Consider the following 24,876-nt stretch of genomic DNA (forward strand, 5'->3'; position numbering starts at 1 on the left):
TGTGCTGAAACTACATTGCTGTGGTTAAAATGCTTTCCCCTGGATCTCCTTCACAGCTTGCAGTTGTCTGATTTCAATCAGTGGCAGTTCTCTCCACATGTCTGGCCATCAATCTTTTCCCTTCCTTGGATGTGTGCGTCACAGCATGGTGCATGTTCCAGTTAAAAAATAGACTTCGCAGCAGCTTTTGCTTCTCTGTCATTAATGAATGCCTATTGGATAATTTTATTTATAAAGAGAAAGAAAATGCATAATGAAATCTCCCCCCCCCCCCCCTTTGCATCTTTGAAAGGAATTAGACCAAAAGCCTTCCAAGTTGTAGGAGCAGAAGAAAAGAAGGAACAAGCATTGGTTTATGCGGTTAATATGGAGCTGTCTCTTGACAGGTTCCAAGTGAAGCAAGACTGAGATGTCTTTTCAAAGTGCAATAAAACTTTCCCCATCTGTTGTCGGTCATGTGCCAGCATAGCCTTCTTCAGAGCATAGCATCACAATGGCAATGGACATCCAAAGATGGAGCCAGTTAGCATCTGAAATATTTTAGTAGGTCTGAACAAAAAATAAACTAACCTTGCCTGCCTTAGGTTATTTGTTCACACATCATCCAAAGGTATTTTACAACAGCTGGAACCAAATGTAATTATTCTCCAGGTTTTTTTCCCCCAATGAAACTAACCACATAGGCCTTTTTTGTAATCTGAGGTATAAAGTGGCTTTTAACTGCAGCCTTTGACTTCTAATGCAAACGTGAAAACTAATGTGAAAATTTACCAGAAAGCTCATCTGCCTTTTTAAAAAAGTGTATACCACCCTGCATGAAAACAGTCAGTTGGTCACATAAACACTGCAAGCCTTCCAGAAACAATCTATCTTATGAACACACCTTCAGCATCATTTTTATTTTGAGAAGCCAGGTGTGTATGCTAATATACCTAGGCCTTGTCTCCACAGGAGAGAACCAAAGCCAGTGCTGCCTGATCACACTATGCATGGCAGCTTCAGCTGAAATACTATGCATCTTCACTATTAACCTGACTTTGCCCCCAGAGTTGGCAAAATCACTGGAAGCTCTAGTGTTTTCCTGAGACCCCAGGGTTAGAGCAGGATTTTGTGGTGTGCAAACAGTTGGATCAGGCCTGAATTGGGCTAAATCAGCTGTTTGCATGCCAGAAGCTATGTGGTGTAATGGTGTAATGCTTTCCTGGTTCTTTCCTGTCAGCGGGGCACTGAATCTCCTCTGGGTTTTTGACCATACTTTAAAATGCTGCATCTATTTGAGGAATTGGGTGAAGAACCTTGGATAGCTCCTTTAAAGTGCAGGATGAAGCTTCATGAGCTTTATCATCTACCTGATTCCAAAGTTAATAGTTGTCCCTGGACAAGTGGTGACCTATGACAAAACATATGTGTTTTGTCTGAATCTGTTGGTGGGATAGTGGGTGGGTGTCAAAAACAGAATTCTTACTCTAACTTACCTCTTGCTTCATGTTAATAATTTATTATTAGTTTTAATTTTTTAAAAAAAAATAAAATTAAAGGTGTAGTCAGTCTGCAGTAATTCAGTGGAATAAAAGTGTTCTGTGTTCAGACGTTGCAGCAGACTGTACTACAATATATTTTTCAAAGATCTTGTTAACTAGAAGAAAAGGGTCATTTAAAGGTAAGATGAGGTAAGAGTGCAGATGAAAAAGTAAGCAATTTGCTGATGCATTTGGAATCAAAATGACCCCAAAAGAAGAATTAGTAAATACTGCTAATTACAGCTGTAATTAAGAGGTAGGGAAGGACAGGAGATAGAGAAAATAAAAGAGTTTTGCTAGATCCGAAGAAGGTTGTAATGGGAAGTGGGGAGGGTACAGAACAAAAAACAGGTTTGAAAAACTATTTTGTACACTTATGGGAGTATTGTTGATCCAATAAAATAATTTTATCGGCTTTAAGAAAAGTGAGTAATAGTCTTTTCACTGTCTGTGTCCCCATCCCCCACAACCCCAAACAAACCAAGAAATGAAAAAAGTTTGGGTCTTGAGACTTTAAAAATGGCTGGCTGAAATTTTTTTGCTGCTGAAGTGATATACAAAGTGGTGCCTCTCTAAATTCTATCCATACAAGCAATCCAGACTGTAAAATGAATTGTACTTTGAAACTGATAATGGGAGTACATGTTCTATCATGTATGTGGGGAGCAAGATACCTGATAGCTGTAGCGCAGGCTGCCTGGAACACTTAAGTGTGTTCTCCAACACACTATCTACACCACCCAGAATTCAGTGTTTGACAGAACTGCCTTTCTCTTCCAAATGATAGACCTAGCCGTGCTAAAAATATTTGTGGGATACATTTGACACTAGCACTTTATTAATCATGGTTTTGTAATATTCTCAGTCATCCTAGTAGGATAGAGTTGGGCAAAGTGGACCACATGCAGCCCTTGGGAGCCAACATTTCCCCACAACCCTCCCAAAGCTCTCAGCCCACCTAAAGTAATTTTAAGGGTGCTTTTGGGGAGATTTTTTTGCATCCAAGCCAGCCAAAGGCCCCCAACACTACCCACAAATGTGGTTGTTTGCTTCCTCCAACTCCTCAAAGCACCCACCTCTCCCCAAACTCTGTGAAAAATTGGCTGAAAATTGACCAGAATGGCAGCCAGAAGTGATGTTATCTTAATTCCAGTGCATCGAAATGTCCTGGTGTGGCTCGTCGGTAGGAGTGGATGGGAATAGCCCCTGGGCCTTTCCTTTGTTTCTCCAAATGTCTATGTCAAAATGTGACTAAGCCTAAAGATCATTTGTTTTTTTTATGAGAACCAAATAAAAATGCCTGCCTATCTGCCTAACTGGATAGACATTTTTTAGTATGTTCCTTTTGAGGAATGTCTATGCCTTTGTGGAGATGGGTCTTTAGAAATCCTTGTTCATATTTTTTTTAGTATGTATGTAAATTCTGCACCCACAGATGAAAACCAGGAAACGTGGCCAAACAACATCAAGCTGAGAAAAGATATTAATGAAGAAGAAAATGCAAGTTAGGAGAGGCTTCAGCAGTTTGCTTTTGCCTGGACCTACTGGGAAGGAAAAGACTCTGTCTCTTCTCTCTCCTTGTAGAGCTAATAGAGTGCAAACTACTATTGCACTTTGAATTCTGTTTTCAGCAGTTGAAGTAAGCTGATGAGGAAGGGGGAAAGAGGGAGAAGGGAAAAACTGAGGCTTTTGGGAGAACAGAGAATTAATTGGGACTGTCCCTGCCACATCACTACAGTTGGGGAATATGACATTCTGTTATGATGACAATAAGAGATTGTAAACTCCTCTCCTATCAAAATATCCAGGTAAAACCTATGAATGGTATCTGGTCCATTTACTATCAGATATGAATTGAATAATCAGAGTAACAAGTCAGATTTTGTCAGGTGAGATGATTAATCAAACATTCTTGCTTAAGCTTACAATGAAGTATATTTCAATTTATGGCAATGGACTGTGATATTTTCATTTATCTATCAAAATAATAGTGCAATTTAAAGTATTATTCTTGTTTTTTTTTTAATAGACTGATAATAAAATAGGTTGACTGCTTGAACTCACTTTGGTGAAATTCCAAAAGATGGCATCTCTTTCTTAGAGGGATGCTCATCCAAAATCCTGTATAGCTTATATATTGAAGTTATGGAAGTATCAAATTGAAGAGCTCCTTACTGATTTATTTGACTGCACAGTGAAATGGAGAGCAAGGGGAACACACACAGTGGATACTTTATGAGAAAGCAAGCACTTGTGTGATATGTGAAAGAATAACCCAAAGCTTTCAGAGTAACATTTTAAAGGGTCACTAATTTTTAATAGCACCAACAAAGCAATGCAGTGATTTTACCCAGCACAACATAATTGCTTGTATTATCAAATGTGATATTTTTATCATGCTATAGAAGTGGAAAGAACCAGCATAATATAGTGGTTTGAACATTGGCGTACAACCCTGGAAACCAGGGTTTGATTCCCTACTTGGCCATGAAACCCACTGGGTGACCTTGGGCAAGTCACACTCTCTGAACCTCAAAGGAAGGCACTGGCAAACCCACTGAAAAATATTAGCCAAAAAAACCCGCTGTGATAGGTTCTCCTTAGGGTCACCATAAGTCAGAAATGACTGGAAGGCACACAACAACAACAGTAATAGAAGTTGAACTAAACCTGCAGCTGCCACATCTCTGGCATTAGAGGAAGGGGCTTCTAGACTAGTGCCATCATGCCATCATGAAAAAGATGTGGGGGCTGAGATCCTATATCAAGGGGCTACAATACATAACTTTTGTGATGGCATAACTTCCCTACATGGGAATCGTGTATTCTTTCAGATATTGGTAGAAGAGATTGTCTTCTGGAGCTGTAGACTTTTCCTGGCTTGACTACTCTGGATCAGATTGCTTAATTTTCATAGGGTGAGTTATAAAAGCTCTCTCAGTGCTGAAAATGAGGCACTCCATTGAAAAACCAACCAAGTTGCTTCTGTTTGTACAACAGAATTTCCCCTTCTTCTCTCTCCTTGTTCTACCTCAGCCCTCAGAGTTTCTCTGGAGCATCCCCCAGTCTCACCGAGAGCAGTTCTGTGGGTCCTGGGGGAGTGCAAGAAGGAAGTGGTTATATATCCTTATATATGCCTGTTTTATTGAATCATTTCCTGTATTGCTATGTCCTCCCTCCAGTCCATCTCCCCTGATCAAGGCCTCGGAGGTAGAGAAGAACTGTTGGCCCTCATCCCCTTCCCCTTCTCCTCTTGTGCCGTGTCTTTTTAGATTGTAAGCCTTAGGGCAGGGAACCGTCCAATTAAAAAGATTGTATGTACAGCGCTGTGTAAATTTACAGTGCTTTATAAATAAAGGTTAATAATAATAAGAAGAAGAAGAAGAAGAAGACACATTTCCTTATATAATTCAGGGTATGTCTTGTTTTCTCGCAGTCCCACCACCCTCGCAGACATGGTTGGTGAGGACTCATGAGAGAGGTTTCTCTGTGGAACTCCCTTCCACAGAAAATCTGTGCCTCTTCCCTCCTTTCTTTCTGTCGACAGGTGAAGACATCCTTATTTGGGCAGGCCTTTTGAATTTTAATTATTGACATGTAGTGGGTGTGTTACATGGTCTGCTGTAGTTTTTAAATGTTAAATCTTTAAAGGAAATGATATTGTAAATATATTTTAAGTGTTTTTAATTGTTTTAAACATGTTTTAATATTAATGTCATTTAATTCTCTTTTAACTTTGGTAATCAATGCTTTAGTTATTACTGGGTTTTGTTTTATTTGTTTGTTTGTTTGTTTAAAAAATATTGTAAGCCACCTTGCATCCCAATTTGGGAGAAAGATGGGATATAAGTGAAATAAATAAATAAATAAATATATAAATAAATATATATTTTGCCAGTGGTGTCTGTTCCACTAGTAGACATATATAGTTAGATACAGCTAACAAAACCATACAGTGGGCTCTTAGTTTTTACTGGAGTTTGGTTCCTGGACTCCCCCTGTGGATACTAAAATCCATGGATGCTCAAGTCCCATGATATATAATGATGTAGTAAAATGGTGTCCTTTATATAAAAAGGCAAAATCAAGGTTTGCTTTTTGAGTTTATTCATTTAAAAAATATTTTCAAGCCATGGATGGTGGAATCTGTGGATGCAGAATCCCTGGATTCGGAGGGCTGACTGAGTATAAATTGCTGTTTATATTATACTGGAGTTTTGCAACAGTCTGAAAGTCTGTCTTGAGCTGTACAACAACGAAGAGGTTGTACAACAGCATTACTGAGTAAGTTGTACAACAGTGATATTCACTGTAACTGCATCATCTGGATGCAGCACCAAAGGAGTGTCATGATGCCACCCGCTCTGCAGTCAGAGGCACAGCATGATGGCAGCATCAGGGCAACATCAGGGTGTGCGTTGTGCAGATGCCACACCTCCACTCTGCCCTGAGGCCAGCGTATAATGCCGGTCTATGCAGCCTCTTAGTCTCAGTTCTGGGAAAGAGTGAGATACAAATAAATATAACAACAACAACAACAACAACAACAACAACAACAACACGGACATTTGTAGACTCCCATTTACATCATGCAAATCACATTATTTATACCTCTTTCATTCTAACATGCCTGTACAACAAAATGAGACTAAAATAGTTTCTAAGCCCAATACAGTTACATGCAAACTGTGCAAGGAGACAAAGATGTTTATCACACTATACTCTTAAAGTGCTACTATTCCACTTTGACTCCTCTAGCTGCCTCCTGTTGCATTCTGGGATTTGCAGTTTTAAGGAGGGGTATTTAGAATTCTCAGGCAGAGAAGTTCTCTATAAACTTTAGTTTATAATGTTGGTAATATTAAGCCACCATTAAAATGACTCACAAAGAACATACTAAGTTGTTCAAACAAAACTAGGATAATAATTCCTTCGCTGTTTGTATCGTCAAATAAATCTATGCAATGAAATCTCAACTAAGACCTACCTCTTTATCCATCGTACTACATTGCCTCATAAAAGCGCTATCAGCCTCCATTAAATCCTACCTTTGGAGACAAGCAGATTTGTGTGCTGTGTGTTAGAGCTGAGCTTAGGTATAGTATGCTGGCAATCTCAAATTTTTGCATGTCATGAACAAACAGGAAATTGCTAGTGAATTATAGTCAGCCCCCCACATTCATGGAGGGTAAAGGAACAGACCCCCCCCCATGGGAAAACTGTGAATATGAAGAAATATAAATTAAAATTTGAATGCTATATTTTTCAACCTGAGAAAACACTTCCCTAAGAATCTCTAAGGTCCTCCAGCATTATTCTATGGTCAATTTTCATAAGAAGTTGGCTATAGAACCACACAGGAGGACCTAGAGATTCTTAGAGAAAACATATTAATCAAATCCATGAATAATTAAATCCATTAAAGTGAAAGTAGCAGTTGTTTGGTGCTGGCTGTACTTTGCTATTGTTGTACTTTATATGCTTGTATTTTTATTTTTTTATTTTGTTTGTTTGTTTGTTTTTCTTCACTTGTGTGGGAAAAGGTCATTGTATTTCACAGGAAAATGTTTTGGGCTGTTCCGAGTTGAAGAAAAAGATAGAGATAGAGAGGTTTAGATATTATGGGGGGTTCATACATTCAAAGAAGGCCTCCAATGATGGAGAGAAAGCAATCTTTTCAGTACAACAATTCTGTTCTGCAGATACATTTTTCACTCATTTTGGCTTTCAGTCACACAACAGCTCGTTTGTTAATCTGTAGGACAGCTGATTAATAACAGCATGTAAATATCAGTATGTAGAGAGATCTTGTAGCACCTTTGAGACTAACTGAAATAAATAAGTTGGCAGCATGAGCTTTTGTAGACTTCTGTCTACTTCCTCAGATGAAGTAGACTGAAGTCTATGTAAGCTCATGCTGCCAACTTCATTTCAGTTAGTTTCAGGTGCTACAAGATCTCTCAACATACTGATTCTACAGACTAACATGGTTATATCTTTGAATTATATCAGCATGTAAATATGTTTTCTAGGTCCCATTTTGATAACATTTTGTAGTGTGCAGTTGGGTATCTGCTTTAGTTTGTTGCAGCAAAAACAAAAAAGATTCTTGTAGCACGCTATGTGACACATTTTGTTTGACATAGGCCCGGTACAGGCCACCCCAAAAGGGTGGTCTGCCAGCGCCTAGTTTTCTGCAGGGGGAAAATGCAGTGGACAATCTGCGTGGTTTCCGGCCGGCAGAAAAAGAACCAGCAAAAAGCAGGTTCTTTTTCTGCCACAGTAGCGGCGCAAAGTGGTAGCGGTGCAACGTGACACCGCCCAGCACATCTGTACAGGGCGCTGCCATTTTGACGCCCTTGTCACGTGCTAGGGTTGAGGCACATGTGGGTGGAGTGCCCTCGGCCAACCCCTAGCATGTGACGAGGGCGCCCCATAGGCCCGTCTGTACTGGGCCATAGGTTTTCATGGTTAAGAACCCACTGCATGTGTGTAATACACTGTCCACTCCAGAAACTATCACTGATTGCATCTAATGAAGTGAGCTGCTGTCCCTGAAAGCTTAAAATAGAACTTAGTAGTCTTCAAGATGCCACAACTCTCTTTATTGTTATTAACAATAGCTGCATATACCTCTGACCTTCTATTTAAGAGGTAGGAGGGTGAACTTGCGTTACAGAGGAAGGCGAGATCGATGTGTCATATCTATCTCTCCTTCTGGTCCCCCTCCTAACCAAAGGGACCTGAGGGTCATTCCAACCGTGCCACAAACCCTGTCGCTGCTCCTGTGCAATGCCAGGTCGGTTAATAACAAGACCCACATCATCCACGACCTGTTGGAAGATAGTAATTGCGACCTGGCTTGCATTACCGAGACCTGGCTTGGGCCTGAGGGAGATGCTGTGTGGGCGCAGGCCCTCCCTGCCGGGTTTTCGGTGAAGGACCAGCCCAGGTTAGGTGGGGGGGGGGTGTTGCCTTGGTTCATACGAACACCTTGTCTCTCACCAGGAACCACATCCGTCAAACTTCCTTTATTGAGTGTATTTACCTGACCCTGAAGGCTAGGGACAGTCTAGGGATTCTGTTGGTGTATCGGCCACCCTGTGCGCTAACAGATTCCCTTAACGAGCTGACACAGTTGGTAGCGGAGCTGATGTTGGAAACACCCAGGCTGCTAGTCCTGGGTGACTTCAACATCCCCTTCGCTGCCAACTATGTTCCACCCGGTGCGGCTCAGGAATTCATGGATACCATGGCAGCCATGGGCCTGTCCCAGCTGATTTCGGGTCCTACGCATTTTGCGGGTAATACACTGGATTTGGTTTTTTGTACGGATGCGAAAAATCCGTGGGCGGAAATAACTAATATTTCCCCCCTGTCATGGACGGATCATTTCCTCGTGGAGGCAAAAATCAAGGCCTCTACCCAGATCCCCCCCAGGGGTGGTGGACCTATTAGGATGGTCCACCCTCGAAGGCTGATGGAACCCAAAAGGTTCCAGGAAGCCTTAGAGGGGAACATGGTTGGAAATGACGGCGACTCTGTTGATGCCCTGACTGGTATTTGGAATACCAGTCTCTCTAGGGCTATACACAGCATCGCTCCCAAGCGCCCTCTCAGGCCTGCTTCCAAACGTAAGCCCTGGTACACGGAAGATCTCCGGGCAAGGAAGCGGGTCCTGCGACAGCTAGAGCACCGCTGGCGGAAACACCTACGCTCATCCAAAAAGGCTCTCCTAGACCGCCTTTTGGAGGACTACAGAGAGGCAATACGAGCAGCTATGAATTCGTTCTATGGTGCTCGTGTCGCGTCCGCAGAGTCGCATCCAGCAGAGTTGTTCAGGGTAGTCAGGGAGCTAACTCAGCTCCCTCCTGCCCCGAACCAGATCCTTGAACCTTCAAAGGCCTGCTGTGACCATTTTAACAACTTCTTCTCGGATAAAACCTCTCGGATAAGCGAAGGTCTTGACGCCGGCATTAGGGCAGAACCTAGGGTAGAGGTATCCAGAGCCTCCGTGGACTCCATTAAACTGGATCAGTTTGAGTCGGTTAGTACCAATGATGTGGACAAGATCCTTGGAAGCGTTCGGAAGACAACCTGCTTCCTCGATCCCTGTCCCTCATGGCTAGCGGCTCAGGGGGGACCGGTGGTAACTTCAATGTTACACCGGATTATAAATACATCTTTGCGGGACGGGCAATTTCCATCCAGCTTGAAATTGGCCACTATAAAACCGCTGTTAAAAAAGCCCTCCCTTGACCCCCTGATGCATAATAATTATCGGCCAGTCTCGCTACTGCCATTTTGGGGGAAGGTGATCAAGAAGGCAGTTGCAATCCAGCTTCAATCGATCTTGGATGAAACGGATTATCTAGACCCATTTCAAACTGGCTTTCGGGCGGGCTACGGGGTTGAGACGGCCATGGTCGCCTTGGTCGATGATCTCCGTCTGGGCATCGACAGGGGAAGCGTGTCCCTGTTGGTGCTCTTGGACATCTCAGCGGCTTTTGATACCATAGACCATGGTATCCTTCTGGAGCGCCTGGTAGAGGTGGGAATCGGGGGCACTGCGCTCCAGTGGTTCCGATCCTACCTCTCTGGGAGGTTCCAGATGGTGCAGCTGGGAGACGTGTGCTCCGATAAGAGGGCCCTTACATCTGGGGTCCCTCAAGGAGCCATTCTGTCTCCCATGCCATTTAACATTTACATGAAACCGCTGGGAGAGATCATCCAGAGACATGGGGCACGGGGTTATCAGTACGCTGATGACACCCAAATAGTCTTCTCTATGTCTCCGACTGATGCAGTGACTGGGGATGGCGTCTCTCCTCTCGTGGCGTGCCTGGAGTCAGTAATGGGCTGGATGAGGGAAAACCGACTCAGTCTGAATCCAGAGAAAACGGAGGTGCTCGTGATAGGTTCACCTGGCCCAGGGATGGCGGTGGTTCCACCTGTCCTGAACGGGATCACGCTTCCCGTAAAGGACTCGGTACGCAGTTTGGGGGTACTCCTTGACTCGTCGCTCCACCTCACATCTCAGGTGGATGCGACGGTCAGGAGCACCTGTTATCAGCTTCAGCTGATCCGCCAACTGCGTCCCTACCTGGGCCAGAGGGACCTTGAAACGGTGGTACATGCTCTGGTAACCTCTCGACTGGATTTCTGCAACGCGCTCTACATGGGGCAACCCTTGTACCAAACCCGGAAGCTACAATTGGTACAGAACATGGCAGCCAGACTGGTCACTGGTATACCCAGGGCCAGTCATATAACACCTGTACTTAAAGATCTGCATTGGCTGCCCATTCGCTTCCGGGCGCAATACAAGGTGTTGGTTATAACCTATAAAGCCCTACATGGCTTGGGCCCAGGATACCTTGAGGACCGCCTCTCCCCATACAATCCGCCCCACACACTCAGAACATCTGGGCAGCAGCTACTGAGGGTCCCAGGGGCAAGACTATCCTCCACTGCAAGGAGGACATTCGCCATCTCGGCCCCGACCCTCTGGAACACGCTGCCCATAGAGCTCCGCTCGGCCACCTCCCTGGCACAGTTCAGGAAGGAACTAAAAACCTTCCTGTTCAAGCAAGGATTCCCCGAAATAAGCCCTAGTTAGTCCCCCCCCCCCCCCCTCTGACGGCAATGGTGAACTGGCTAGAAAGGTATTTTAATGTAATTTTTAATGTATTTTTATTATTATTGCACTGTATTCTGTGTTTGTTGTTATGTTGTACACCGCCCTGATTGATAGAAGGGCGGTATAAAAATAAAGCTTTTATTATTATTATTATAACCTAGCACCTTAGCTCTCAATGGTAGCTCTGGACAATGATTTTTCTTCCCATGGAGGTCATAATGCCTTTTCATAGCCCGATTCCCACTTACAGATAAATTGGTGTGTAATGCGAATACATGGATTGATTCAACAGTGGATCGTGGTTCCCACTAAATTTGCCCTGATTGCATTTTTTGCCACTACATTTGTCCCGATCGCATTTTCCCCTCCAAAATAATCCACTTGTGGTTCCCATTCACAAATGAATCGATTTAGAATGATTTGGTTCCAGATGGCCAAAGGGGAAAGTTGAATTGATTCTGATCTGCATGTGGTTCACACTTGCGCAGATTCAATTTATCAAAAAAAGAAGCAGAAAAAAATCAGCGTAAAAAAAACCCCTGGATCTAGTGCATGGCCCCCCTTTCGGAATTGCTTCAGCAATTCAGATTAAGTGGGAACCAGGGTCATTTGAACCATTATTATTATTATTATTATTATTAAACTTTATTTCTAAAGCGCTGTAATTATACACAGCGCTGTACAAAGTCGGTAAAATTAAAGAGAATATAAAAGCCTGCCCAAGGTGTACATTCTAAAATAATAACAATTAAAAGAGGAATAGATAAAATTACCATATAGAAAAGGAAAAAAACAAATTAAAAACATCAAATATAAAACAAAACCAGTTCAAACCTATTCACAATCTGGTTTAAAAGCCAGTGGGAATGAGGCCTATGTTTGACAAATTTCTAGTCAAGCTTCCAAATAGTTTCTGTATCAGGAACTGAAATTTAACTTTGCATACAGAGACTTCATTGAATCATAGAGTTGGAAGAGATCACAAGGGCCACCCAGTGCAACCCCCTGTCATGCAGGAACTCACAATCAAAGCACCCCTGACAGATGGCCATCCAGTCTCTGTTTAAAGACCTCCAAAGGAGACTTCTCCTCTTCTATCCTAAGGAAACTGATTTCAGAAAATGTCCCATTCCCCTGGTACCAGGGCCTGCAATATCAACCTTCCCTATTCTACTTACAGAAGAAATTATGAATTGCAAAAGCAACATTAAAGGAAATAGTTTATAGAAGACCAGAGAAATTGTTTCAAAAGCTACACAAAAGAGAAATGTACAGGTCTGTAAAAATGTGAATATGATACATTTTCACAATTGTTAAACTTGCCAGATGAAAACAGAGTAATGTATATTAGTCACATAGTATTAAATTAACTAGATAGACTTAGGGCCATGATTTCCTTGATTGAGTCTATCCATCTGGAATGCAGTCTTCCTCTTTGCCTATTTACTTCTCCCTTACAAAACATTATTGCCTATTCTAATGAGTCTTGTCTTATCATGTTATGTCCACAGTATGACATCTTTGTTCCCAGTGAGAGTTCAGGCTTCATTAGTTCTATTCATTTCTCTTTTTAGCAGTCCATGGTATCCAAAAGCATTGATTTTCTTCCTGTTTGCTTTCTTCACTATTCAACTTTCACAACCATATCTAGATATCACACACAATCCCACCACCATGGAAAGGTGCTGTCAAGGTGGGAGGAAAAGAGTACTAATGAAGAAAAAAGGTGTCTAAAAGAGAGAATGAAAAGAAGACAACAAAAGAACAGACATCCTTGTTGGTAGTTCTAAGCTGCCATTTAAAAATATGAAGAAGCTGTTACAAATGAATTCTTCAACATATGTTCTTAATTTCTGTATACATGGCTTTTTGCCAATGAAGTATCAGCCCTGGTTTCTTGGCTTTCATTTTTAACTAGCAAAATCCATGAAATCATTGATGCAAATGGACATGAGCATTTTTTAAAAATACAATGATCTGGGAGAAAGTGACTGTTATAAAGCTTAATTCAAACTCATCTCATTAAAAATTCAGTTTCTTTCTATGCTGAGATTACTTTCTTATAAAACATGTAGAGCAATAAACAAAACAGTGTGTGAGTGTACTAGAGTAAGCATATTGAAATGAATGGGTAGATGTTCCGTTAAATAAAACACCAAAAAGGAACCTCAGGCATGTAACACAACATTTCATAAGCTTGGACGCATATATTTTGGTTGGTGAAATACAGAGATTGTTGTAAGAGGCATTAAGAAAAGCAAATGATAGAAAATGTGGCTTTGTTTTTTAGCTGCTTGAAATGGAACATGCTAATGGAATGTTATTAAAATTATTTCTGAAGGCAATAGCTATGTTCTCTCCAAAATAAAATGTAAAAGATTCATATGTGTCCTAGATTAATAGATTATCTCTTCATTATGGCAAATAAAATTGTATGATATAGGATGGGATATAAGTGCAGTGGACCCTTGTTATACGCTGGGATTTGGTTCCAAGATTCCCCGTGTATAACAAAATCCGTGTATGCTCAAGTCCCATTAAATATAATGAGATAGCAAAATGGTGTCCCTTATAAAAAAATGAAAAATCAAGGTTTGATATTTGAAATGTATACTTTTTTGGAACATTTTCAAACCGTGTATGCTTGAATCCGTGTATAAAAAATCCGTGTATAAGAAGGGCCGACTGTATGCTAATAAATATTTCACTGTTGCCAAAAGACTTATGTTCCAAGGCTGGAAAGATAAATATTTTTCATCTGTTGTTCAATAGTCAGAAGATCTCACTATGCTTTGGCTACTCGTAAGTGTGTTTGTTGCTTTGTTTTTTGTTTTTTGTTTTTTTAAATAGATGCTAAATTTAAAGAAAATGATTTTTCAGAAATAATGACCAAGTTAAATAAATGTATAGAATCATAGAGTTGGAAGAGACCACAAGGGGCTATCCAGTCCAACCACCTGCCATGCAGGAACTCACAATTACAGCATCCCCAACAGATGGCCATCCAGCCTCCATTCAAAACTTCCAAAAAAGGAGATTCCGTCATTCTCTGAGGGAGTGTGTTCCACTGTCAGCCCTCACCTTCAGGAAGTTCCTCCTAATACTGAGGTGGAATCTCTTTTCCTCTAGCTTGCATCCATTGTTCCAGGTCTTATTCTCTGGAACAGCAGAAAACAAGCTCGCTCCATTCTCAGTTTGGCATCCCTTCAAATATTTAAACAGGTCTGTCATATCACCTCTAAATCTTCTCTTCTCCAGGCTAAACACATCCAGTTCCCTAAGCCTTTCCTCATAGGGCATGGTTTCCAGACCCTTCACCATTTTGGTCACCCTCATCTGGACACACCTCAGCAACACCCTATGCCTAAGCCATGTTTATAGCCTATCTAACACGTAAACCTGCATGTTGCTAGAAGATCTATCATGATGATGACCTGCATGTCAAAAGTTATAATTTCAGAACAAAGCAATCTGATCATATTAAAAGCTATACCCATGACTGAACAGATTTTCTCTGATAAAATGACCCTATATATAAAAGGGAGGTCAGAATGAGAGAAAGCCTGGGTTGCAAACATGTAGGAATGTCAACAATACTTTTTAGAATAAATTGTTGTTGTTTCTGTTGCAGTTGTGGTTATTGTTAGTTGGAATATAAAACTGATGGAAGTTACTTTATTGTTTAATTTATATGATACTGAGTACTGTCTACTTTTAAACCTGTCACATTAATCACTTTCTATACATCTGACCACTTACTAGAGAAGCTGCCAATGCTGGAAATTGCAGCAATTAAATTTTCATTACCAATGAAAATAGGCTTTGTACACTTTTGAAAAGATGCAGCTCACCAAGGCCTATGTTTACACTGTAAAAACTTCCAGTAAAATAAGAAAGAAAGAAAAGTATTTTTCATAGTTTTCTAGAATTTTACATTCTAAAAAGGTTAAGAGTTAAGATGAAATCTAGTGAACTCTTTCTAACCCTCAAGATGAGAGTGAAATAAACCAGAAATACACCAAAGCTTTTGTGTTTAGAAAAACATTATTTCCTGAAAAAGTAGACTAGTAATTTATTTATTGCACATGTTTAACAATCTGCTACAAAGGAGCTCCACATGGAACAGAATCCATCCTGTTGGAGACCTGACACTTGTGAGTTCAGCGAAACAGGAAAAACTGAACAGAAAAAAAATAATAATACAGCAAAACAATAATTAATTGCCATTTTTCCTATGCTGTGGAGTATTCCTTGGGAGGAATACTGTTCACAAACAATAAGGCAGCAATTCCACAATTTAGTAACATTCATAGAGGTTTTCTTACCCCCCCCCCCCTTGATGCTAAAGGATGTGGAACATCCCTGTAACATCTGACAAGTAAAATACGTATACATATTTGAGTTTGGAAACAAATATTGGCCACTATCCTCTATGATAGTTATGAAAGCATAACTAAGAGATATACCCTTGTGACCATTACATATTAACAATTGTTAGGAAGCCGTGGAAGATCTGGTTGCTGTAGTGGGTTGGAGTGTTTGTAAGCAACTGCATCCATTTCTTGAGATGTCAGATCTGGTGACAGTGAGACATGCCTTAGTTACACCCCAGTTTGATTATTGTAACATGCTGTGTGTTTGAGGAGCGTTTGAAAACTAACTGGTTCAAAGAGCTGCAGCCAGCTTGCTAAGTGAGGCTGGCTACAGGACCAGACAATTCCCTTGTTACAACAGCTCCACTATCTGCTGGTCCATGTCTGGGCACAATTCAGTGTGGAGGTTTTGACCTATAAAACCCTATACAGCTTGGGTCCAGGTTATTTGAAGAATCATATTCCTCCTTACAAACCTGTCCAAGCTTTGAGATTTGCTGGGGAGGTCCTTCTCTGTGTTCCACCATCCTCATAGGTACAACTGGTGGGAACGCAGGAGAGGGCCTTTTCAATGGCTGCCCTCATGCCCTGGAACACTGTTCCCAGAGAAGTTAAACTGGCACCTTCCCTACTTTTTTTCCCTGCAGACCTCTAAAGAGTTTTCTGTTTTAATAGGAATTTGTTGATCAATTGTATAAGGCCCACCCTACACAAACAATGTTCTGGATTTTTCTAATTGTTGTGGCTATGTGTGTGAATATGTGTGCTTTTAATGGTGTATGTTTTAATCTGGTTTTAATATTTTTGATTGTTTAATCTCTTTTTAACTTTTGTATATTATATAGATCCATAGAAGTCAACATCTGACTCTAGATCCAGTCCCAAATGGGTTCCACCCCTATTGTGTTTTGTGTTTTGCTTGGAGTATTGGAGTGTTTTGCTTGGAGTTAAATGAAACTGTCAGATCAGTATGTGGTTACCAGATTGCTTGATGAAGATGTTGAGCATGTGTGTGGCTACTGTAAAAAAGAAAAATCTAAGCTGAGCATGATAGGAAAAGAAATTAAAAATAATATTGCTAATGTCATGCTGCCCTTGTAGAAATCTACAGTATATTTTTGCTTGGAATACTGAGTATAGTTCTAGTTGCCATACTTCAGATCATGATAGCTACATATGCATCTCTGTATCAGTTTCTGATAAATGTGAGCAGGAAGGTGTTATTACTTTCATAAGCTCCTTTGGGTTTCCTATGAACAACTGCTTGGCCTTCAGCTGAACAGAATATGGGACTAGATAAACTCCTGACCTGATTCAATGTAGCTCTCTCTCATACACACACACACACACACACACACACACTTCTTATCCATAAATCCATAAAATGGATTTTAATGTATATTGCAAAGAGAGAGGGAGAGGAGAAGAGGAAGAAGAGGAGTGGGGGAGTGGAAGCAGGAAAAAGGTCTATACATTAGACTAGGCATATACAAGATGACAAAAAGGTCTGAGCTGGCAGTGAAATAGTTGGGGGGGAAAGTGACTCAAGCTGTCTTGGAGGAATAGTAAAGGAGGGATAGTAAATAGATAAATATCTGTTGACATATGGTATATCTCTGATACTTGGGAAAGTTACACCAATAATTTTAAGTCTTGGGAGGTTGAAGAAGCAGTCTTGTAAATGTCTGGGTAATTAAAGGAGATGTACCAAACTATGGTGATTCAGGAGCAGTGGGTGTTAGTCCAGACTGGGGCCATCCATGTGTAGGCTGGGAAGACTTAACCCTCTCCAACCACTTCTTTTCTTTAATTACTACAACACAATGATTGGGGGAAAGACCTCAATTAGCCAGAGCCATTTACTTATAAGGGAAGAAGAGAAACTCACCTTCATCGTACATTATGTAGTTTAGCCAACATTTGGTTTTGGCATTTCAACCCATTTATTATATTGTGTAATTTATCCCTGATAAAGGAACACAGAGACTAAAGCATGATGTAGTTGTCTGAGCATGGGACTACAACTCTGAAGACCAGGATTCTAATCTCTGCTCAGCCACTGAAACCCACTGGGTAAACTTGGGCAAGTCATACTCTATCCAACTCAGAGAAAGGCAATGGTAAACCCCTTCTGAACAAATCATGCCAAGAAAACCCCATGATAGGTTTGTCTTGGCATCACCATAAATCAGAAATGACTTGAAGGCATACAACCATAGCACAAAGAAACTTAATAGCTCTGCATCTCAATGTGGATGTTCCTTTTGTGTGTGCACTTTGTAAAGTACATCAAATGCACATCCCACTAAAAATAATGCATTCAGATACATGTCGTGTTCTCTTGCATGGTGCTATTTTCATTGGTATGCACACTTGGCTTCTTTTCCTCCCAGTGGGAAAGTACGTTGGCCTGGTTTTCTCAAAAATGGGAAAACGCACTTTCATTCCTCGCTGTCTGCTTCTTTACACCACCTGAGAGTGCAAAGGTTTGTCAGAAATGGAAGAATATTTTGCAAGGGGGTGAACATGTTTCCAGGTTACTTACCTTTTCCATTTTGACTCTGAATGAATGCACATTGAAGGCTGCTTTCACACTTTCATGGTTCCGAGTTGGACTAAATTTTCTTGTGCCCTCACATATCATTACATCTTTTTTACACTGTGAACCTAGAGGCATGTCTTGACTTGTTTTTATTCACATTTAAACTACTCTCATAGCTCTTCCAACTGCACAGAAAGGTGTGACTGATAGACAGAGAGATAGATCCAACTCCCCCCCCCCCACACACACACACACACATTCACAGATAATAAAAAAATAAGCTACTGACTTGGTTTTGAATGAAGTACTTTCAGGACAAAGCAAAACAAAAAAGCTTTCAGCAGCATCACACATAAAATAGGGACATGGAATAATAATAATAACAACAATAATAATAGGATTTATTTATATACCGCCCAATCACTGGGAATCCGAGCGGTTTACAACAGAGGGGATAACAGACGGTTCCCTGCCCTCTAAAAGACACGACACAAAAGGAGAAGGGAATGGTGAGGGAGGAGGGAATCAGGTCCAGCAGTTATTCTCTCCCAATGAGGCCTGGACCAAAGCAGATGGACTTGAGGAAGGGCTCTTTTTCTTCCTGAGAGGTCTGTTGGAGCTAGCCTGCCTCTCTCTCTCTCTCTCTCTCTCTCTCTCTCTCTCTCTCTCTCCCTCAAGAGAATGTGAGAAGCATGAGCCAAGGGAAGCTAGACCTAGTAAAAATGGAAATGGAATGCAGAAAAGATGTGGCAAAAGCAGTCCGCGGATACAATGCAAAATCAGACCGTATCATTTCAGTAAGTCTCCATGGTAAACCTATGAACATCACCATAATTCATATATAAGCACCAACCACAGAGGCAGAACAGGAAGAAGTTGATCAATTCTATGAAGGAGTACAGGAAGAAATTGACAGCACACCAATACAGGATGTTAAACTGATAATTGGAGATTGAAATGCAAAAATTGAAAGCAAAGAAGAATCAAAAGCAGTAGGCAGATTTGGATTATGAAAAGAAATGAAGCAGAGAAGTGTCTGATAGATTTTTGTGAAGCCAATAACTTATTTATTGCAAACACATTCTTCATACAACCAGAAAGAAAGCTATACATATGGATGTCACCAGATGGTCAACACAAAAATCTAATAGATTATATAATTGGAAGTAAAAGATGGCAGAACTCTGTACTGGTAGTCAAGACAAGATCAGGTGCCGACTGTGGCACAGATCATGAATTACTCATATCAAAAATAAGAGTAAGACTCAAGAAGAAAACAAAACCAGTGATTATACCAAAATATGATTTAAATAATATCTCAACAGAATATACTGACAACATAAGAAACAGAATCGCACTACTAAACATAATAGACCAAGAACCAGAAGAACTATGGTCTGAAGCCAGGGACATAATAACAAGAGATCTATTTCACAAGATCTGGAAAATCAAAGGAAAATTCAAGCCAAAGACTGGGACGCTCTATGACAATAAAAATATCATTCAAGACCAGGAAGGAATAAAAAGATGTTGGATATAATACACAGAAGAATTATACAAAAGAGCTGATAAAATGAAGGACACATGAAGTGAAGAGTCATATGAAGATGAATCCCAAATTCTAAAAAGAGATGTAGAAACTGTAATAAGAGAAATAGGGAAAAACAAATCACCAGGAACAGATGATATTTCAATTGAACTGCTGCAATCCACATTGACAGAGTCAACTCTAGTGCTAACCAACATATGTCAACATATATGGAAAATAAAATGCTGGCCAACAGATTGGAAGTGGTTAATATACATCCCTATCCACAAAAAAGGAAATGGAACCCCCTTAAAAATATAGGAGCGCCAACACATCTGATAGTCCTGATGAGGAATCTGTGCTCAGGACAAGAGGCTACTGTCAGAACACAGAGAAACAGAATGGTTCCCAATTGGCAAAGGGGTCAGACAAGGCTGTATCCTTTCACCCTATCTGTTCAACTTGTATGCAGAACATATTGGCGTGTTACAAACACGCACAAAGTACGCGCTCCGTGCGTGCTAGGATTGCGCGAGAGCATGCTAGGGTTAGGAAGCGGCTTCACTTCCACACGCCCCTAACTCCAGCACGCGCAGAGCACATACAAAATGGCAGCGCCCGTTCCACACGCAGGCCTCCATGGCTACGTCATGACCGCGCTGCCTCCAAACAGGGTGGCGCAGAAGTGACGTAGTGGAGCCGCACGAGAGCGCCTGGGGCACCCTTTCCACGGCCTCGGAAGGAGATCCATTTCGGAGCTCCTTCCACCTTTGCGTCGCTGGGCGCAGACTTTACATGGCTGCGCCAGCAATGCAGAACAGAAAGGGGCCAAGTGGCCCCTTTCTCCTCCTCCCCACCGCTGGGTGTCCTTGGGGCTTGAAGCCCCAAGGACACCCCTTTCCAGGCCACAGGGAAGCGGCCTTTTGCCGCTTCCCCGTGGCCTGGAAAGTGGCAGATTGGGGCCTCAGAGGCTGCCATTGTGGCAGCTGAAGCCCCGATCTGGCGGGGAAAGGGCCAGTTACAGGCATGTCCCAAACAGGCGGTCTGTAATGCACCATTATAAGTAAAGCAGGCTTGGACACAGAAGAGGGAGGAGTGAAAATAAGAGGAAGGAATATCAACAATCTAAGATATGCAAATGACACCATAGTACTAGCAGAAAACCTATTAAGGAAGATCAATGAAGAAAGTGCAAAGGCAGGCTTAATGATGAACATAAAGAAAGCAAAAATAATAACCACCGAGGACCTTCACAAGTTCAACCTTGACAATGAAGAATTAGAAACAGTAAAAGAATTCTCATATCTGGGATCAAACACTGATAGAAGTGGGGACTGCGGTCAGGAAATCAGAAGACGATTAAAAATGGGGAGGGCAGCCATGAAAGAACTAGAAAAGATTCTAAAATGCAAAGGTATACAACTGAGCACAAAAGTCAGAATCATCCAAGCCATTGTATTCCCGATTACTATATATGAATGAGAGAGCTGGACAGTTAAGAAAGATAACAGGAAGAAAATGAATTCCTTTGAGATGTGGTGCTAGAGAAGAGTGTTGAAAATCCTATGGACAGCCAAAAGGACAAACAAATGGCTCCTGGAGCAGATCAAACTGGAAACCTCCCTGGAAGCCAAGATGATCAAACTGAGGCTGTCATATTTCGGACACAACATGAGAAGGAAGGACTCATTGGAAAAGAAAATAATGCTGGGAAAGGTGGAGGGAAATAGAAAGAGAGGAAAGCCAGATGCCAGATGGACGGACTCTATTAAGGAGGTCACAGGTATGAGTTTACAAGACCAAAGCAGGGCATTGGAGGACAGGGGGCCTTGGAGATGTTTCATCCATAGGGTCATCATGGGTCGAGATCTACTCGAGGGCAGTTAACAACAACAAAACTTTCAGGATAAAACCTCTTACAGCCTGATTACGACATTAAAACTGTATAACTATCCAGAATGTTGAACTGTATTTTTAATGACATTATTTCCATTTACTAGGAAGCAAATGTGTATTGGCAAATCACACACTCATTTCGTTGCCACTGGGACAAAATCTATTGTACATTTTCCCTTATCTTCTCTGTAATGAGTGTTTATATTTTGTGGCAAGCAAATAAGGAGAACAGCTTTTTGGAAAGAGAAAAGTGAAATGCAATATGTATAAACCAATTGAAGCAATCTTGAGGATCTGACATTGATTAACTACACAGGAGCAGAAAAGAGGGGGATGTCTGCAGGCCTTAAAGCTACAGCCTCCATGCCTTCCCTCCATTCCACCAGTTACAAGTCATTGAATAGATTAGAAGCTCAAACACTACATATACAGTGTGTCTGATCCCACAGATTGTCAACAATTTCATCTGTTTCATTTGCATGCCCTTTTAAAAGATTTCATGTCAAACATGTTGAAAACTATGTATGCAAACACTTAAAATTCTTTTTAGAAGCAAAAACATAAAATAAAAATCAGCCGGCTTCCGTGCTGTGCATTCTTTCAGGACTTGCATGGAATTTTGTGGTTTTGCTATCCAGATGTGTATTTTTAAAAAAAGAAAAAAGAATTGGGTCCAAGGAAAGCAAAATAAAGGGTGTGATTTTTGTGAGTATACAAGCACAGACCAAAAGAGATAGATAGGGAGAAATGAAGTAAAAAAGAAATGACATTATATACATTTTGGAAAGCAGATTGCTAATCCAAAGTGACTAAATTAATTGTGTTTCATAGGACAGCCAAGTGTCAGAAATAAGGAGCATTTACAATGTCAGCAGCTTAATACAGTACTGAACATTGAGCTGTTCTGAATCAATTTACTATATTCTATGAGGCTTTTCTGTTTTGAAATACAGAAGGTTTTATTACCGGCCTAGTCCTCATGTAATACCGAACCGTGGTTTTGAAGAATGGGTGAATTGCACTGAGCCTCAGGGTTGCATACTCTAGCTTACTTTTCCTTTTCTAGTGCCACTGCAGTGAGAAGATTTGGAGTGTTTTTCTTCTGTTATATCAGGACCCTTAACAGTGAACAATCCTAATTGTGGGTAGCAAAACCAATCCAGCTTCATGAACTATGGTTTGGAATTGGTTTGCTTTTATCACCAGTAGTTAAGACCAGCTGTAATTTGGCTGGGTTTGGTGCTATGACAAACTGTGGTTAGTCTAAACACAAAACCAAAAGTTTGTGTACTCATCCTCAGGGCCTTACCAGAAGACAAGGGAATCATGCATGAGCTTGAACTTGCTGCAGCTCTTAACATGAAAATCATGGTTTATCATTGCACGTGAACACAGACAATATTTGATGTCACATTGCACTAAAACTAAAATTTCATTTTGTTTCTGTATAAAGTCAAAGAATGAATTGGAAGAAGGAAACATTATCAATTGACTTTAGACTAAATTTGTAAGTTAGCTTGGAGAAGAGAAGACTGAGAACCTTATCGCACTCACAGTTTTCCCGTTCTGTTCCTGTTGACAAGGCGGACAGGTCAGGAAACGGGCTGACAACGAACGCTATCGCATTAAGTCTTCTTAGCATTATGTGAACGTGAAAAGAACAATCGCTATCGCACACCGCTAACGGAGAAAACGACCTGTTGTCGTTTTTGGACCTTGCTGTGAACGGATATCACCGCACAGCCAGGTCCCATCCCGATGACGCCCCGACCATCCCCTGTCTTTGCGCATGCCCAGTTTACAAAGAAAATTGCACGCAGTTTTCAAAGGGAGCTTGGGGCATTCTCGTTCCCTGTGTGTTCTATCCTAAGATGGATTCTCATGTTTTGGTCCTTCTCCATACCATCTCCCGTTACCGGATAATGGAGCAGGAACGGAGAAGAAGGAGGACACTTATGTACCGCTTGTTTTTTTTAAATGTTGCTCTCAGACATGCCCTTGCTGAGCTCATGGATGTAGAGGACGCACCCCCCACAAATCTCCTTGAATGGCTATCCACATTTCCATCACCTCAGAGATGGTGGTTACATTCAATTCTTAGGAAGAATTGGTGGCATGAAGAGGTGATGACTTTGTGGGATGACGACATGTGGGAGACACATTTCCACATGAAACGTTCAATTTTTTTTGATCTGGTAGAAGTACTCCATACCTACCTGAAATCTTTTTCTGGTATCAAACACTGTTTCCTGCTTTATTTTTCATATAGAGACATGTCTAGATGTTCTATAATTTTGAGGAATGAAAGTCGTTAAAACATCTTGCAAGGGAACCTGGTAAAGGAAAGATATCATGATGGCCCGTCATAACTGTAGGGATCGGATGGGGATGCAATTGGAATGCCTAGGATATCACACACAGAGGATTTTCCGTTCTCATAACATTTACTGCTGAGGGAGGACGGAAGAGAATTGTCGGGGACATTTTACGCGAACGGAACGGAACGGGAACCCATTGCAAACGTCTCGGTAACGAGGCTATGTGATAAAATCCGTTTCGGAACGTTTACAAACATGTGTGTGATAAACTCCTGAGATATGACATGACAGCCATTTTTAAATACTTTAAGGGGAGTCATGTAGAAGATAGAGCCAGCTTCTTTTCTGCTACTGGACAGCCTAAGGAGTTTACTGCATTGCTAAAAAACCCAACTTACCCCTTCCACGTTGAAGTCACTTTTGGGATAAAGTTGGATATTATCATGTGCAAAATGTCAACAATGCCGCCGACCAAGTGCAGTGCAGCTAACCTCCGGCTAGCTGGCCAATTTGCGAAGTTGAGAGCTTCCTGGTTTTGAAAAGAGACTGGCCGGGTGCAGCTTCTAGTTGGAAGTTAGCAGGGATTCAGCCAGATGGTGGTATCAGCAGCATTTTGCATATGATAATACACAACTTTATCCTGAAAGAGACTTCAACATGGCAGGGATAAGTTGGGTTTTTTGTCAGTGCGGTAGAAGCAAACCAATGGATTCAAATTGTGAGAAAAGAGATTCCACCTAAACATTAGGAAGACAATGAGAGCTGTTTGATGGTGGAATAGATTGCTTGGGAGGGTTGTGGACTCTCTTCCTTTGACATCTTTAAACAGAGTTTGGATGACAATCTTTCAGGAGTGCTTTAGTTGAATATTCTTGTATGGCAGGTGGTTGGACTGGATAATCCGTATGGTATCTTCCAGTCCTATGTTTTTATGACTCTCTGGTGCTGATCATTATTTGTTAGCTACAAAATATAAAATATCATGACCTGCCATAAAAAAACTTGGAATATTACTATGCTCCCTTCAGCGATTCTTCTCAAACTGGTCCCTTTCCTTTT

Source organism: Sceloporus occidentalis, unplaced genomic scaffold (assembly GCF_023333645.1).
Source record: "Sceloporus occidentalis isolate IW3139 unplaced genomic scaffold, rSceOcc1.0.p SCAF_6, whole genome shotgun sequence".
Lineage (NCBI taxonomy): Eukaryota > Metazoa > Chordata > Lepidosauria > Squamata > Phrynosomatidae > Sceloporus > Sceloporus occidentalis.